Source organism: Cyanistes caeruleus, chromosome 5 (assembly GCF_971803275.1).
Source record: "Cyanistes caeruleus chromosome 5, bCyaCae1.hap1.1, whole genome shotgun sequence".
Lineage (NCBI taxonomy): Eukaryota > Metazoa > Chordata > Aves > Passeriformes > Paridae > Cyanistes > Cyanistes caeruleus.
In genome coordinates, this window is record NC_141705.1 from 24592488 (window position 1) to 24608432 (window position 15945).

Consider the following 15945-nt stretch of genomic DNA (forward strand, 5'->3'; position numbering starts at 1 on the left):
CTGCTTTTACTCTCACAGGCAGAGTAGATTGACACTTTGGGTGGCTGAAACCACAGAGCTAAATATTCAATAGAAAAGACATGCATTGCAAATGCAGGTAAGCCTCTTTTGAAACAATAAACCATTTTTCCCCAAATGTGTTTATTTTTTTCATGATTCAGACAATTTAGCTGGATATACTTTCGCTGGGAAGAAAATAAAGAACAGACTGCCTGGACTGTTTTTGCTCCTTATTTTTGGCATAATTCTTGGAATCAATAATGAAATAAAGGACCAGAAAACAGGAAACATACTTGTTTTCAAGATGTACCTACAAAAATACATCCTGAAATTAAGGTTTAAGATGCGCATATTCCCCTGTATAGACCTCCTCTGTATAGTGAATGAGAGATACAAGTAATGTGATTTTGATATGAATTTTAAACAACAAACATTCTAAAAAAATATTCTCAAGTTCCAAGAATTTTCAGATGCAAATTCAAATTTTCTTTGTAATTATATATAATGAATATTTTGACACAAAAATCACAACAGTAAAGCTTTAATTTATGGATGTGTTTTAAATTTTACTTATATCTCTAACCACATAACTAATCCCTGTGCATCCCAGAGGTTTCTATGTATCACCCTTTAATTACTTCTCATTTACTAAGAACTACAAAGAAGGTTAATGCTGCCCTTTCATATTCTTTTTCAGAATAGACAGTATTTTCGCTTCTTTTTCAAGAATAGACAGCAATTTTAGTGATTGCCTTCAGCTGAGCCCCTGGCCATATTGCTTTGGTGTGTTTGTATTTGAGGTGCAGTGCCAGAAAGACTTCCACTGTCAGTTATATCATGGGTTGATTCTATACCATTAAAAATATATAGCACCACTGTCAGCTGAAGAAGATAATGAACTGAAAAGCTCCAGTGAATTCTTAAAGGAGCATTCTAGTAAAGGACTCTAAATCTCAGTAACTGCTATGACCAGGAAAACTACTTCCATGGACTAAATCCATGGTGACACAGTGGTGAATGGGACTGCCCAACTGGCTTCTCTTTTCCTTTCTGCCTGTTAAGAACAGCTGTTTAATTTTTGTATTTCTATTCTCTTTATTCTCTAATACACTGGAGATCAAAACATGGGGGAAAATGTTTCCTTAACAATACCAAATCAATTATTAAAACTGAAGTTTGTCTTGGCCTCAAATACAAAGCAGATGAATTTCCCTTAATTGCACCTGAGGAATTAAAACTGTGCTGCTAATGTGCAATTCTGCTATTAACATACTTTATCTAACGATATTTAAATGAAATATTTGGTTTGCACTTTGTCCATAAAAGTCAAGCTTGTTTTTTATTTTCCAAGATAAAGAAATACTAGTTTTGCATTCCATTAAATGCAATCATTGTAGCAGACAGTTTCCAGCTGAATACCTCCCTCTCTGCCTAGGTGTTTACACATCCCTTGGCGTATGTCTCCTTTCTTGTAGCAGCTCAACATTCTCCAATCTACGGTATATGTCACAGCAGGTTATCAAATACTGTGACCTGAAGCTATGAAGACAAAAAAGATCAAGAGATCTTTGTATTTATATTTCTTCTTATTATATTCTTTCTGTATTTCCTCTTTCCCATCTCACAGAATCATAATAAACTCATCATCCACCCTGGGCCACAGAGGCTGGGAAGCAGATACAAGCAAACGGATGAGTCTCAGGAGAGGCTGTCCCCAGACACATCATCAGTGTGTTTGCCCAACAGGCCAAAATGCTTCTGAGCCACTTCTGCCGTAGGAGAACTCCATATTCAAAAAGCCTCCCAAGAGCTCTCATGCAGAATTCACTGAGATGGAGTGATAAAGGAACCTGACTTAAAATTTACTCATGCAAGCAACTTATGACTATGTACAATGTTCTCCCATCCAATCAAGGTTTCTCTACAGATCTCTTTTTCCATAAAGAAGAAACATCTTCCATTCCTAGCATGATTTGTTTTGAACACATTATTACATATGATTAAAAGTTTAATGATGTTTTGATACAAAAGAGACTTTGCATAATTACAAGAGAATAACATGAAGCTAGTACCAAATATAATTTTTTTTTTCTCTCATTCTACACATGAAACTCACTTAAGCTTTTACAGAGCACCTGCAAAGGTTTCCATGAAACCTTTCCACGCTTGCTTTGGTGGGAACGGGGTTCATCCCTCTAAATTATGATAACTGCCAGCAACTTTAAATTATTCACAGCTAATGAGGTATAGTCCTCAGCACTCCTGAGGTTAGAAGGACAGATGTGGTGTTAAACTGGTATTCTGTCAGCTGTGAAGGCATGATGACATGGCCACGAAAACAGACTTACACCGCTAATATGCCACTACAGCACTGAAGAGTAATGGCTCTGAACCCCAGGGTTTAGGCCCTAATGCTCTGAGAATCAAATAAACAGTCAAGGGGATATAGTTCCTTCGACAAAGACAACACTCTAGTACTCTAATAAACTAACAGGTTATTATATGCAATATTTAAAAAATGACCATTCAGTTATACTGCTACGGAGCACCCGTAACTTCCCTGTAATTCATTTATCAGTCATTTGGGTTTTTATTTACAAGGTTCCAGAGTAGGTATGAAATACATATGTTATAGTGTGTTATATAAGAAGCAAACATCATCAATTTCCCATTAATTCCCATTAATTTCACATACAACTATTTGGTTTCCTAACAAAATTGTTTTAGAAATCATAATCCTTCATGTATTTTGACTGACCCATCCACTTTTAAATCAATCAGTTCAATCTTCCGGATTTCAGGATGTTAACAAGACATCCACAGCAGAAAAGAAAGTGCTCATGAGTGCTCTGGTAACAAACACCTCATGTGTCACATCATCTACTGGTGACAGTGTCCAGCCATATCTCTGGACTGCAGATTAATGTTCCAAATTAATGTACAAGCTTTGTATTCTAACACAAGACTATGAAGATACCATGATAATTATCTGTTCCCTGTGTGCAAACTTCAGTCTCAGTCATCTACTGTTTCCCAGCATCTGAGCATTCTTGTAGGACTTTTCCCACCTTTCCCCTTCTTCCCTTCCCAGAAATGTGCATTTTCTACAATAGTTATTTTTCCCTGAAATTGTGAAATTGTACAGTAAAGGAAAAGAATTTTAAATACAAGACACTATGAATTCACTAAAATCTAAAAAAAAAAAAGTGAACTCATGATGTAAAGAAAGATAAAGTCATTGTGGGCCATACTGAGGAGGAAACTACAAAATCAGCTTTTTCTTGATTCATCATTGTCTCCACATGCAACGCCTGCTAAAATAAATAGACATAAAAGTATGTGCACAGGATTGTTTGCAGTTCCTTGTAAAAAAACATTTGCAGTGCATTCTAAATAAGTGGTGACCAAGGAATGAAGTACGTGATTTTACAGGTAATCCTTTTTTATAGTGATAGAAATTTAATTTTTTTTAAATTTAATTTTTACTTGGACTGTAACTTGCAGTAAGATTGGAAATTTCTGTTAAAGAAAATCCTTAGCTTATGATGTAGGATACCTTGACTATCTAAAATGGCCACAAAAATAACCCTTTTTCAATTGGGGATGTAACAAGTTCTTTGAAATATTTCCATAGATTTTGAAATCACAAGTATGCATTAGAAAAAGATTGTAAAAAAGAACATATATTTTCCTGTACATGAATCATTCAATTGAAACAGATTTTTGTTACATTCATAGATGCAAAGTTTAACAGCAACCAGCAGGCAAAAACTTACACATTAAAAAGAAATTAAAAAATATATGTAATAGTACCAGCCAGTAATGCCTGTTAAATCATGTCCCAGTGAAAGCAACCTTACTACAGAGCTCCTCAACACAAGCCAAACATTTCTTTAACAAAAATGAAAAATCTCATATCCCCTTTAATCTTACTACACTTACGGTTATTATTAATACTGTTTTATAATAAAGCCATTTCCTTTTGCTACATTTTTTCTAAGGAAGTGAATGATGCTTCTTTATGATACATTAGATAGATGCACTGTATTTTTGTTGTCCATTATGTTAGTATTTTATTCTGAAATAATTCCCAAAGGCCTGCTATCAGAGGACAGCAGATGGAACTTTATTCTTTTTAGTGTCTGCAAAACTTTCCGAAGTACTATATGTCTTGTTCATTACTCATCACTCAGCTCTGGTGTATGTGACTAGTTCTCAAGTTAGAAACATACCTACACAGAACTGGAACTGAATATACATTCTCTTTCCATTAAAGATTTCCAAGAGGTTCCAAGGGAAGCCTTGAGACCATTCCTAAATGGTGAACACTGCCTGTGAGGATGTGAACTCAGTGTCTATGAAGATGCTCCAGACTTTGAAGCTAAAATAGATCTTTATAATTAGTCAGAAGAAAAAAAAAAAGAGCAATCTATTACATGCATGAATAACCTAATATTAATTGCCAGCAAATGAAACCAGCTTTTTCTTTTAATATTTCAGTTTTCCACATGTTCACCAAAAAAAGCTGAATTTCTGGTACTTGCAGGCAACTGAAGGTCAAAGAAACCAATTAAGAGCTGTAGAACCAAATGGATGCATTTTGACTGAGGCAAGGACAAACAGTGAAAGAGTAAATGCTTTGATGGGAAGCTCAGCTGGAGTATGAGGATTCATATTATGACATGTCATTACAAAGCACTGAATATGGCACTGAAGCTGCCATGAGAAGGAGACTGGGTTCCATTCACCTTGGTGAAAATGGGAGGATCAGCATTGTGAATTTGGAGATTTCGGTTTATTTTCACATTTGTCTTTAGAATGAAATGAGTTGATTCTGTGACATTAACAGAACATTCAAATAATTTTTAACTAATTTAGAAAAGTCCTATTTTGACTTTAGAACCTGCTGGTTTTTCTGCATTTTTCATTCATCTCATGAGTTTGTGACAACTTGAGTTCCTCTGTGCTCTTTTATTGGATTGTGTGCAACGGCCTTGATTTTAAGTAGGGTTTCTGGAATGCCATTTTTTAAGCTTTAGATTTCCTTTCCAAGAAGTCTTCTTAATACTGTTCTCTCTATATATCCAATTCTGTTTCCATGTGCATGCACGCCTTCCTGAAGCCCCTGAGTTTCAGAAGCCGTATGAATATGGTTGCTTTCCAAGTAACTTTCAGTTTAGTAAGAATTAAAAAATTTTACAGCAGGGTTTACTGTTTCAGCTTGGGGCAGGCTGCTTGAACTTTCCAACAATGACCTCTTGGATAAATACTAAACTACAAGTAGGTTATCCACCCCCTTACAGAGGAAAGCCAGAAGCAAAATGAGAAGGAAGAGACACAGAAGAGAAAAAGATGCCTGTAGCTAAATTTTACCTCTTATTGCTTTTAAGCAACCCAGCATAATTTCACCAAGATTTTCAGTGGGTGACAGGCAGCTGGTATTACTCACAGCTCACTACATTGCCAAAAAAGCAGGGGGAGGCTGAAAGCCACAGAACTGTAGCACTAAGAAAGGTTAATGACCTGACAATTTTTCAGAAAAAAAGCCAAAAAAACGCAGCTCTAATTTTTTACTACCTTTGTTGCAACTTAAGACAGAGTTTGCCAATTGTACAGAATGAAAGACATCACTGAACACACGCCTCCTCATCTGTTCTAGTAAACTTGAAGAGTTTCTCCCTGAGGGTGTATCTACTCCCTAATAACTACTCTTCTTCCACAGAGGTTTGCCCATTTTGGGTTATCAAAACATTACAGAATATTTCAAGTCTCCCTACAGTTCCATAAATGATTTAGCTATTCTAGTATATTTTAGTCAATAGCTGTACTCTTAGGTTCTATCTCCTTTATGAAACATAAGGGGACGTAACTCCACAAAGGTGAACTGTGTTTAATGGCTAGTCCAGGGAGACAAAGAATTTTTAAACAAATAACACTAACTCCAAGCATTCAAATTCAAAAAATAAGTCCACAATCATAACATTGGCTTTAAAGTCTTGAAAAGAAGAAGGGAAAAGGATTTATTGCCTTTGTTTCATCCTGCTGAGGTGAACTTGTCAATCATTTCTTTCTTTCAAAAGCCAGTAACCACTTTAAAATACAATAGTAATAATAATAATAATAATAATAATAATAATAATAATAATAATAATAATAATAGTGCCAACAACAACAACAAAAAAAAAGCTTAAATTCTGAATTCTAAGGGAACCCAGGAGCTTCATTGTAATTTTTTGAGAAATACCAAAATGGAGTGGGCTATGAGGATTCTTGGTAAATCAAAGAAACTGCCATAGAATTTAGGGTAGGTAAAATGTTACATTTCTTGATTTTTTAAAAAGGAGATATATTCATGTATGTTATAGCAAACTGACTGTATGTGGCTTCTGAAGACATCATCTCATAAACAGATGTCAAAACACTCCTTGACAATAATCAGAATCAGTTCAGCAACTTTACTGATGGAAAAACTGGGACAGATGGAAAAACTGGGACACAAAGGACTGAAATTACCAAAGGAAGCAGCCAGAAAAACCCTTGTATTGACTTTATAGCTCAAAAATCCAACAGAAGTATTCCTTACCCAACAATATCCCAAAAGAGGCATTTCTACACATTTTACTCGTAGACAATAAAATGTCCAAGATGAACAGAATGCAGCTTATTATTATGTGTAGTATTGTGCAATTTTCTCATCTATTTTTTTCTAAAAATCCTATTTCTATGCTTAGCATAACCAGCTGGTAAGAACCACTTCCTGCAAGCTGCAGATGTGAGGTAAATATACATACCTGTTCATTTTGTCTTTTTGAATATGTAAAGCTTTCAGGTTTTAAATTAGAGTGAAAACATACCAAATAAATTCAAACAGCTTTGGCTCTCTGTCTTTGACACCCAAAATTTAAGTAAAGTATAAAAAGAGAAAAGAAGGAAGGACAATTTGAAGGTAATATCAGTGTTTTTGCCCTAATCATGGAAAAAAAATCAAGGAGTGGCATATGATTAAATATAGTTTACCAAGTACAACACTTTTGTCACCTGGAAATCAGCACCTGAATTTTATGATTTAATCCTGGGATGATTTATGTGAAAATTTAAATTTACTCCAATGCTTAAAGTTTATTGTGTGCATAAATCTTCAGGATCACATCTGAATCATCCATTTAATCCTTGTGATACAAACCAGTGTGTCACCATATAAAGTAATGTATCACTTATTATTTTTGGAAGAGGAACTTTGTCTGGGAAGATCACTCTGACTACATGGGATAATAAGGCATCCTTTCCAAAATTGCACAAGAACACTTCACATGGGAAAGCTGGACATGAAAATAATCAGATTTTCAGAATTACAGCTGATGTTTACAAATCTCAGAGACTTCAAAATATAACATCATTTGGCTGATTATTCACAGATTACAACTCTTGCCTCATTTTGACCTCTCACATATGACAAGCTATTACGTTCTGAAAATGAAAAAAAAAAAAAAAATTGAAACAAACCTTGGCCCTATAAAATAAAGCATAAAAATCAACTTATACTTGCAAAGGCTCTGAGCTGGAAAAAGGCTATATTCACAAACAGCTTCCGTTCATCATGGAGCATGTTTCTAATTTCCTACTGCTGACTCACAGCAATTAAGCCAGAAAACATAGTCAAGATAGAAAGATAGGCAATTCACTATTGGCAGATAAGCTTATTCACAGCGTGAATTTGGCTCTCAGGACAAGAAATGAGGTGTCACAAAATCCTAGAAAAGCAAAGTTTCCGTGTGCTTTAATTTAAAAATTAGAGCAAATGGACAGAGGTACATGGAATAATTAGGCCGACAACATTATGGTTTTAGTTACAGAAGGCATAGCAAAAGCAGGATACTGAAAACAGAAGGAATATAAAGCACTGAATATTTCTTTAGTGATGGAATAATCTGTCACCTACATCAAAGAAAATGTTTGGGTAAAAATTGCATTGTTCTGACAATATTAAGCACAACATGCAAATAAAGAAATAAACAAATCAAATGTAAAGTTACAGTAGTCCAAAGAATAAAAGAATCAGAGTCATAAATGGGGCTTTTGCATGCAATCTCATGAGCTAAGTATTCAGAGACAACAAGTTTTCAATAGCAGGCCAAATACACATGTACGTGCACATGCACATGTTAATACCCTGCTATAGTAATATAAGATATATTTCAAGCCTGTAAACTTCAGTAATGAGTTTTTCTTTTATTCATTTAAACCAGGTGTGAAACTAACTGTGCTCAGTACCAAAAGAGAGTTCAGAGAAGTTTCTGACAGTCAATTGCAGTCCCCCATAGTAATGTTTGCATGATGTCACCTCACACCTGGCCGCAGCACAACAGAGAGCTCCAAGATCCCAAGGGAGCTGCTGGTAACCAGAGAGCTGGGATAAAACACTGGTACCATCTTCATCACACTCTCATAAGCACGACCAAGGCAAGAATAAAGAGTGGAAAGAGCTATTTCAACTTTTTCAGCTATCTGACCGAAAGTAACTTGTTGACTTCTTTTCCTGTAGCTGCAAAGGGAGGAGGAGAGTGGATGATCTTTAAGGTTCATTCCAACCCCTTAACATTCTACAATTCTGCATTTTAGTACCTTCTCATCTGAATCCAGTTGCCAAGGTATGCACTTTTCATAGGAAAATGTCTTTAAACTGTGAGAGAGGACACCTTGCTTAACTTGCTTCATACAGCTAATTCTTCAAAAGTCACTTTGACTTCTATTTCAGAGCTCGCTCTTTCAAGATAGGTTTGGTTTTCAGTGAAGATCATTTCACAAAGGAGCAAATGCTCTGCATGTTACTGTTATTTCAGATCACCAGTAGTACAGCGTATTTGATGTTTTCAAGTCAACATGTTGAAGAACACCAGGTTAGATTATGTTACAATGGTCATTGCAAGAGCTGCTGCTGCATTCACCATTAAAGCATTAAGTGTAAACTACTGGTCTGGGCAAGCCTTCCAGCACAGATGGGCTACCCCAGAAGGCAGCGATTTTCAGCTAGCTGAAGCAAGATAAAATTATTTTCCACTTTGCCCCTGAGCATTCAGAAGCAAACAAGTAAAAATCAATCTTTTATTGGTAGTTAAGAAGAAAGAAATAGTCGGTGCTAGTGGAAACACAGGACAGGAACAAACACTGTGCATAGTTTTTTAAGTAAAAGTAGGTGTCTGAAAAAAAAAAGATACATAAAATTTACATAACTACATATATAAGGCTAGGGTTTAAAAACATTTTTACAATCAAATGCAGAAAGGGTTATAATTTTTTTTTTTCTTATGCAGATGATGTTAATGTCCTTCACCATCTTAGTGCCATTTAAAACTTGAAGTACACAGCAAAATTATTTAGAACTTGGCTACTGTTTCTCATTCTCAAGGTCAGATGCTTATCTACAACCACAAGACTTCAATCAGCATCATTTCTCTTTAAGAATAAATATCTTAGACCATGGATTATCTTTCATAAGGTGAAGAAAACCTGAGGGTGGGAAATACCATCTCTCCTGCATTCTATAAAAGCACTTTGATCTCCATCCTTTGAGTATTATTTTTTCCCTTCTATTTTTCATGTTGTCATTGATTAATAAATAAACTTATTTGAAGTTCATAAACATCTACATTTAATACTCCTTTTCATTGTCATAAACCTTACAGTATTTCATTTTATGGGAAAATTATTATATAGTCTATTGGAGCATTCTCCAATGAAAGAATTTCAGTACCAGGGGTCCTCAGAACTCCAGACAGGAAACTACAGAGACAACTGAAGACTGAGATGCTCAGGTCCACAAAAAAAAATTTTAAAAAAATTGTTTATTCTTATTTCTTTTAGAATAGGGGTGCCCAGAGTGACAATTAAGGGTCAAAAAAATCCTATCACTCCAAATGTGTCAAGCATTTGTAAATTCAATAACAGTTAAGGAAAAAAAAAAAAAAAGCATACTGGCTCAAAATTATGAACTTAAACCTAAGCCAATTATAAACACCTGAATTTTGATAGTGGAAAGGTGTTCTATGTGAAGTATTCATGAAGGAGAAATAAAAAAAATCCTGAAGATAAATAATAAATTATTTTCTCAGCTTTTTTTCAGGACACCAAGTGACATTCTTTGGTGTCTCCAAGTTTCCTCTGCTTTAAACATAAAACATTATCATATTTTAAAATTTAATGATCAAGTCATAAAGATATTACAAAGGATCTGTGAATAATAGTTACTTAAAAAGTATTTCAGATAGGTAAAGTTTAATGTTGACTTTAAAATGAATAGTTTTATCATTTGCTAACAAAATTGTCTACATTTTCCTGGTCAAGTTTCTTTTGGGCAAGATGTATTAAATTCTAGGGAAAATACATAGCTTGCAAAATTATTTCCCAAAGTGCATCCAGACACCTATTTTCAGGCCCCATGCTTTGGTATACCAGCATCTGTATTTCAAATATTAACAGCCAAATATTTTTGCACATTTATATACCAGTCATTATAGGATCATCAGAATTCATCTGGGCATTTTCTATTTGACATTGATCTTACCTATTCTTCATGCCTCTCCCTTTTGTAGCATAAGCTTTAAGGCCCATGTAGTAATGTGTACTTCATTTTACTACATGACACCTTCTGCCAGCAGACCTTAATTTTGGTACTTTCAAACTCTGTTTCTTATAAATGATTAAACAGCTCATTTTGTATTGCAACATCATAATTTCCTTCATCTCACCTCTTAAAAACATTTTAGACCTATTAAAAAATTACAGTTTTTATTCAGATGAAGTTTTAATTTTGAGAGCATGAACTTAGCCCCAGCTGAAACCAAGGTAACACTAAAGGAGATCACGTCACTGTCTTAGAATAGATGGTGCTGGTTTTGGATGGGGTAGAGTTAATTTTCCTCCCAGTGACTGGAGTGGGGCTGTGTTTTGGATTGGTGCTGAACACAGGGTTGACAACATGGAGATGGTTTTGTTATTGCTGGGCAGGGCTTACACAGAGCCAAGGCCTTTTCTGTTTTTCATATGGCCACGCTGGTGAGGGGACTGGGGGTGCCTGGGAGGAGACAGAGCCAGGACAGGTGACCCAAACTGACCAGAGGGATGTTCCAGACCATGTGACATCATGCTCACTGTATAAAGCAGGGGAAAGGAGGAGGAAGAAGGAATGTTTGGAGTGACAGCATTTGTCTTCCCAAATCGTCATTATGTGTGAGGATGCGTTTCTCTCCTGGAGATGGTCTGAAATTAGAGGTGAAGAAGGTCTTACATGAAATGTGATCTAAATGCAACACTATCAAAGCTCCAAAGACATCAATTTTCACTTGGAAATCTTTATTTTCAATTAATGAAAATTGTATCTGTGTACCTAAAAAACAACTTATTGGGGTGCAGTTGAAAAACTGCTTCTGGTTACACATTTTAAATATTAATAATATAGTATAATTTTTGTTTAGATTTTGTACATTGTGTTATGCATTATTATTTCTTAATTATGTTTTTTCACCAGCAAGTAATTAATTTTCCTCATACTTTTCTACTTGAAAGAGCTCAAGAACCTTAAGGCATTCTGTGAAAGCTTTGAACTTTTGAGTTCCTTTATACTTTCCATTTCTCTCCCTATTCTGCTGGTTCATACTTACATTTTGAAAAACATTGTATAAAAGGTCACAAGTGAAAAAGATAGATGTAGCAGTACTAAAACAATACAGCATTTGAGTAAATAGAATGAAAAGTAAATCTTTATAAAAATAGTTTATGAAGGCAACAGAAACTCTTGTTGAAACACTCTAGTAAATTGGTTTTTAGTGACACTGTTATCACTAGAATTTACATCTCAAACCTGAAGCTACTATAGAATTGAACAGCCTTGGTTCAAGTTTCCTAAAGTTTTTCAAGTTTTCTAAACCATGAGTTAAATTAATTTTTGAGTCATCTAAGCACTGATGTTTTTCAAATTTCCTCAGGTATCTCATACATGCCATACAAGAACCTTTTTATTTATTATATACCTCTTGGAAACAGAAACCATTAGCTATTCCCAACTAGGACTGTTATTTCATACATAAGCAAGTAAAAACAGCCAAGTACCTTGAGTTTAGTCTTCTGAAAGGAAAAGGCCACTGACTGTTTTGGAGCATTTCCAAAGTATGTGATTTCCAGGTTGAGTAAACTGCTTTCTGTAGCAACAATTCAACAAAGCATGTGCAATGTCTTCCCAAAATATTGATATTTAGGAACAGGGTGTAGTTTTGAAACACCAAAGGCAAGACTTAACATTCGCGTAATTGATCCTAAGGATTGCTGTTTGTTATACACTTAAGGTGACATTGTGTACAACCTTAGGTGTACTTTGTATCTTGTTTAATTCTGTAGTTATTTTTCATGCAGACTATGTGTCCAGCTATAGCAATAACCTACTGGTGTTGTTAGCTCAGCATCTAAAAAAAACAGTGTCATTAATATAAACAACATTAATTTTTTTTCAATAATTTATAAAAATACCATAAAGTTTCAAGAATTATAAAAGGCAATTACTAACCAGCAAATTTATTTATTGCAAAATATCTCTCTCTTCAGTGCCAGAAATACCATAAGTGCAAAGAAATGACATATGGTCATAAAACCAGAGAGGCTGATAGCTGGCAACTGGGTAAACGAACAGTAAAAAGGACAAAGTGTAATAACCTAAGTCAGCACTTGCCACATCAAGCTGTAGGTTTGGATTCTATAGAGATGCAAAGACTAAAGAAAGAAAGCTTAAGAAAAACCTCAATATTGACAAATGCAAAGAAAGAGGCAATAGCAATAGTGGTCATATTGGACTTGTTGATTTTCTCTCTGAAAAAGACACCAGATTCCTACATAGTCATGGAATTAAAGGCAGAATGCAGAAAATTTTATGGATGCATAAAAGGCCATTTAAATTATATGGGGTATAAATACTCAGGTAAGATGCCATTACTGCATATGTAAAATATTGCTACTGGACTATGAAGAAATTCTATCACACACAGCTCCTTGCTGTGAAGGTGATTTTGCTCATACTACTAACCACCAGAAGTCACGCTTGTTTTCTGCTGGCTTCTTCAGCAAGACATGTCCCCCTCCACAAACACAGCTCTGGCGCTCTGGCAGGAAGGGTATAATCCTGCAGAAGAACGAGCAGAACCAGCAGGAGTGTGCCATTGCTCCTTGGAGAAGGAAGCAGCAGTCCTGCAAGCATTCATAGCATAACAAGCTCCTCCAGTCACTGAAATAGAGTGCTTGGAAATTGGACCAACATACCTGAGATACATTGAGGAACTCAATATAAGTGCTTCTGTACCATGGAATTTGATTTCAGAATTCTCTGAATTCAAGAATAATTTTGAAACAAGACAGATTGCTCCCAAAACAAAACATGCTGCTCTTTCAACTGGCCATGTTTGCCATTTTAGGCACTTACTGTACCTGATGTATGGAAGAACAAGATATAAGATGAAATCATACCCAGTTTTCTGTCCAGACATTTATGACTACATCCTGTCATTGGATATTTCAGTTCCACTGAAATTCAGCAATCTGATAAGGGTACTGCTATTTCCACTGCTGAGCTCTGAGGAATCTCTGAATGCTGCAACACTAGTTGGTGATTCCTTCAACCACATGTTGCGTGTCTGCACTTCCTCTGTGCAGTACTTCAATCACCATGCTTGTGATGTGCCACTGCAAAATGCTGCTGGATTGTGCCATTCCCCCTGTAGCAAGTCTGGATACTCATTTCCCTCCTTGGCCAATCAAGTCCTAGTAATGACCATCACATAGCCACCACCACAACATGTTCTTCCTGAACAATGAGAGAAAAAAATGTTTGAAAAATTATTCAGAAGAGAAGTCATGTCACTATATTCTTGAAGAGATGGTTGTTGGGCAACATCAGCCATGCTACACCATACCCCAAAACTTCTGCATCTCAAAGCATATCCAGGAGAAAGCATTAAATGAGTGAATCACTCGACTGATTACTCTGTGTGACATGTGAGATGCTATCCAAGAAGCTGTAGTCTCAAATCTGTATTGATGCCTCCGTGTTTTTCAAAAAAGAACACCCAAGCTGTAGCAGACTCTTACTTGAAATGAGTCAAGATCACAAACAACTACTGCAGCAGTTTCTGCTGTTTGCCTGGTATGACTAACAAGTTACTAGGTCCCGTCATATCCAGCAGCAGACCGTCATTTCTAATGAATTTGAGGACTTTGCTAGGAATCTCACTTATTTAAGCTAACACCATCAATCAGGCTGAATAAATGATGTAGACAGTTAAAACTGCCTTACAAAGAACTGCTGAGGGAGACCAGCCAAGAAGACTTGTTAGATCCCACAGCTGGGCAAAGACAATATCTGAGCAGCAGTACTGCAACACAGACTGCACCTATGTCTCTGTTGAATGTGTGGGATTTTATTCCACCATCAAGCAGCCCCATCACAGCCCAGCCCTCCTTAATCTTGTTACTCAAGAAAGACACAGTGCCACTGTGCTTGCAGTGCAGGGGGACTTGCAGTCTCCCAGAAAACTTGCCCAGTTGAGGGAGGCAGATATATTGCAGATATGTGCATGTTGTAGAGATGGGTATTTCATATAATGAGAAGGAATGTGTATGTACGAGAGAATACAATTTTGGTGAATAGAATGGAAGCTTATACAGCTTTTAGGGAGATAATAAAAACAGATGAATGAGTAAAATCTGGATTTAAAGATTGTCCCAGAAACCTTACAGACAGACAGGGCAGCAGAGGTAGAAATGGGAAGTTATACATACCTGGTACCTACCAGGTATATTTTTTCATGCCGTGAATAATTGTACAGTTTCTGACCATCTCAGTGGTGGTGTAGAGCATGGAATTACCATGTGCTTGAGCCTCATTGCATATGGGTTAATCATCAAGTTGCTGTAGTGAAACAGCTCTATGGAGTTGCTGCAGAGACAGTGTCATCAATGGACAAGGTCCTGGCTAAGAGACAGGCGAGAGAGTGGGGGAGGTTTGAGTCTCACTACTGCAGAAAACCTGCCAGCATGTGCACTGTTCCAAAGTTTCAAAGAACCTAAGAGAGCAGGGAAAGAATTGTAGGGAACTTAATTTCTTCACATAATTTTGTTTAGAGGAATGAAAGACTGCCCAGATGATTTGTATCCTTCTTCTGTACTCGTGTTGAACATGGGAATACTCAGGGCAAGGATGGCAAGAATGTTGTCTCTTCCTAATCCCACCACATGCTTTTCTTTCAGTAAGGGGCCTCTGCCAAAGGAGCACTGGTGAGAGATACAGTTTTCAGCCCCATATAGTTTCAGAGCCAGGAGGGAGGAGCAGAGTTGAATGCATCTCTCTTTACCAGCTGCTGCCAGGCAGAGGATTATTGCACGCCTAAGTAGACAGAAACAACAATCACAAATAAATTCATCTGTGCAGAACCCTGTAGCAGGGTTGAGAAGTTGCAAGTAGAAGTGAAGATATGAGTACAGAGAGCAAGTGCAAGAAATAAGGAATGAGTCATTGTTTGGAAGGCTTGCTATTGATGGTAGCTTTTGATAAAATTTATATCTTCATTAATTTTATCTGGGCTGCTTCTAAAGACTGGAAAAATGGTTCAGGGTCCTCAGAGTTCTTATTCCAACCCTGCCTTGTCCCTCCTCTTTCTCTATCCTGTTCCTCCTATTCCTATAAGCTTGGCCATGTTCTGTACACTTTTGGTGACATCTTCATGGTGTGGAGCTCACCAGTCTGCTAGGGCAGTGTCCAAAAATGAAGATGATCAATAAGAACACAGTGCAACCCTCACTACATAATTGCTGTAGAGAGGGTGCAGAGAGCTGCACCCTTGCTTTCTATGTGTTTTGGGTAAATTTTACAGGCTCGTAGCTGCTTCTGCATTTTGGTGCTTCTAAAGG

General features: G+C 36.4%; 1 protein-coding gene and 1 long non-coding RNA gene across 2 annotated transcripts in view; both read right to left on the reverse strand.

The window, feature by feature from the left end:
• KCTD8 (potassium channel tetramerization domain containing 8) overlaps positions 1–15945 on the reverse strand; it is an 89944-nt gene that overhangs the window by 42496 nt on the left and 31503 nt on the right. The gene's annotated exons all lie outside the window — the stretch shown is intronic.
• Positions 1048–15945, reverse strand: part of LOC147652985 (uncharacterized) — a 34966-nt gene continuing 20068 nt past the window's right edge. The window contains exon 2 of the long non-coding RNA XR_015286853.1: positions 1048–13843. This is a non-coding gene — a long non-coding RNA (uncharacterized LOC147652985). The remainder of the gene's footprint in view (positions 13844–15945) is intronic.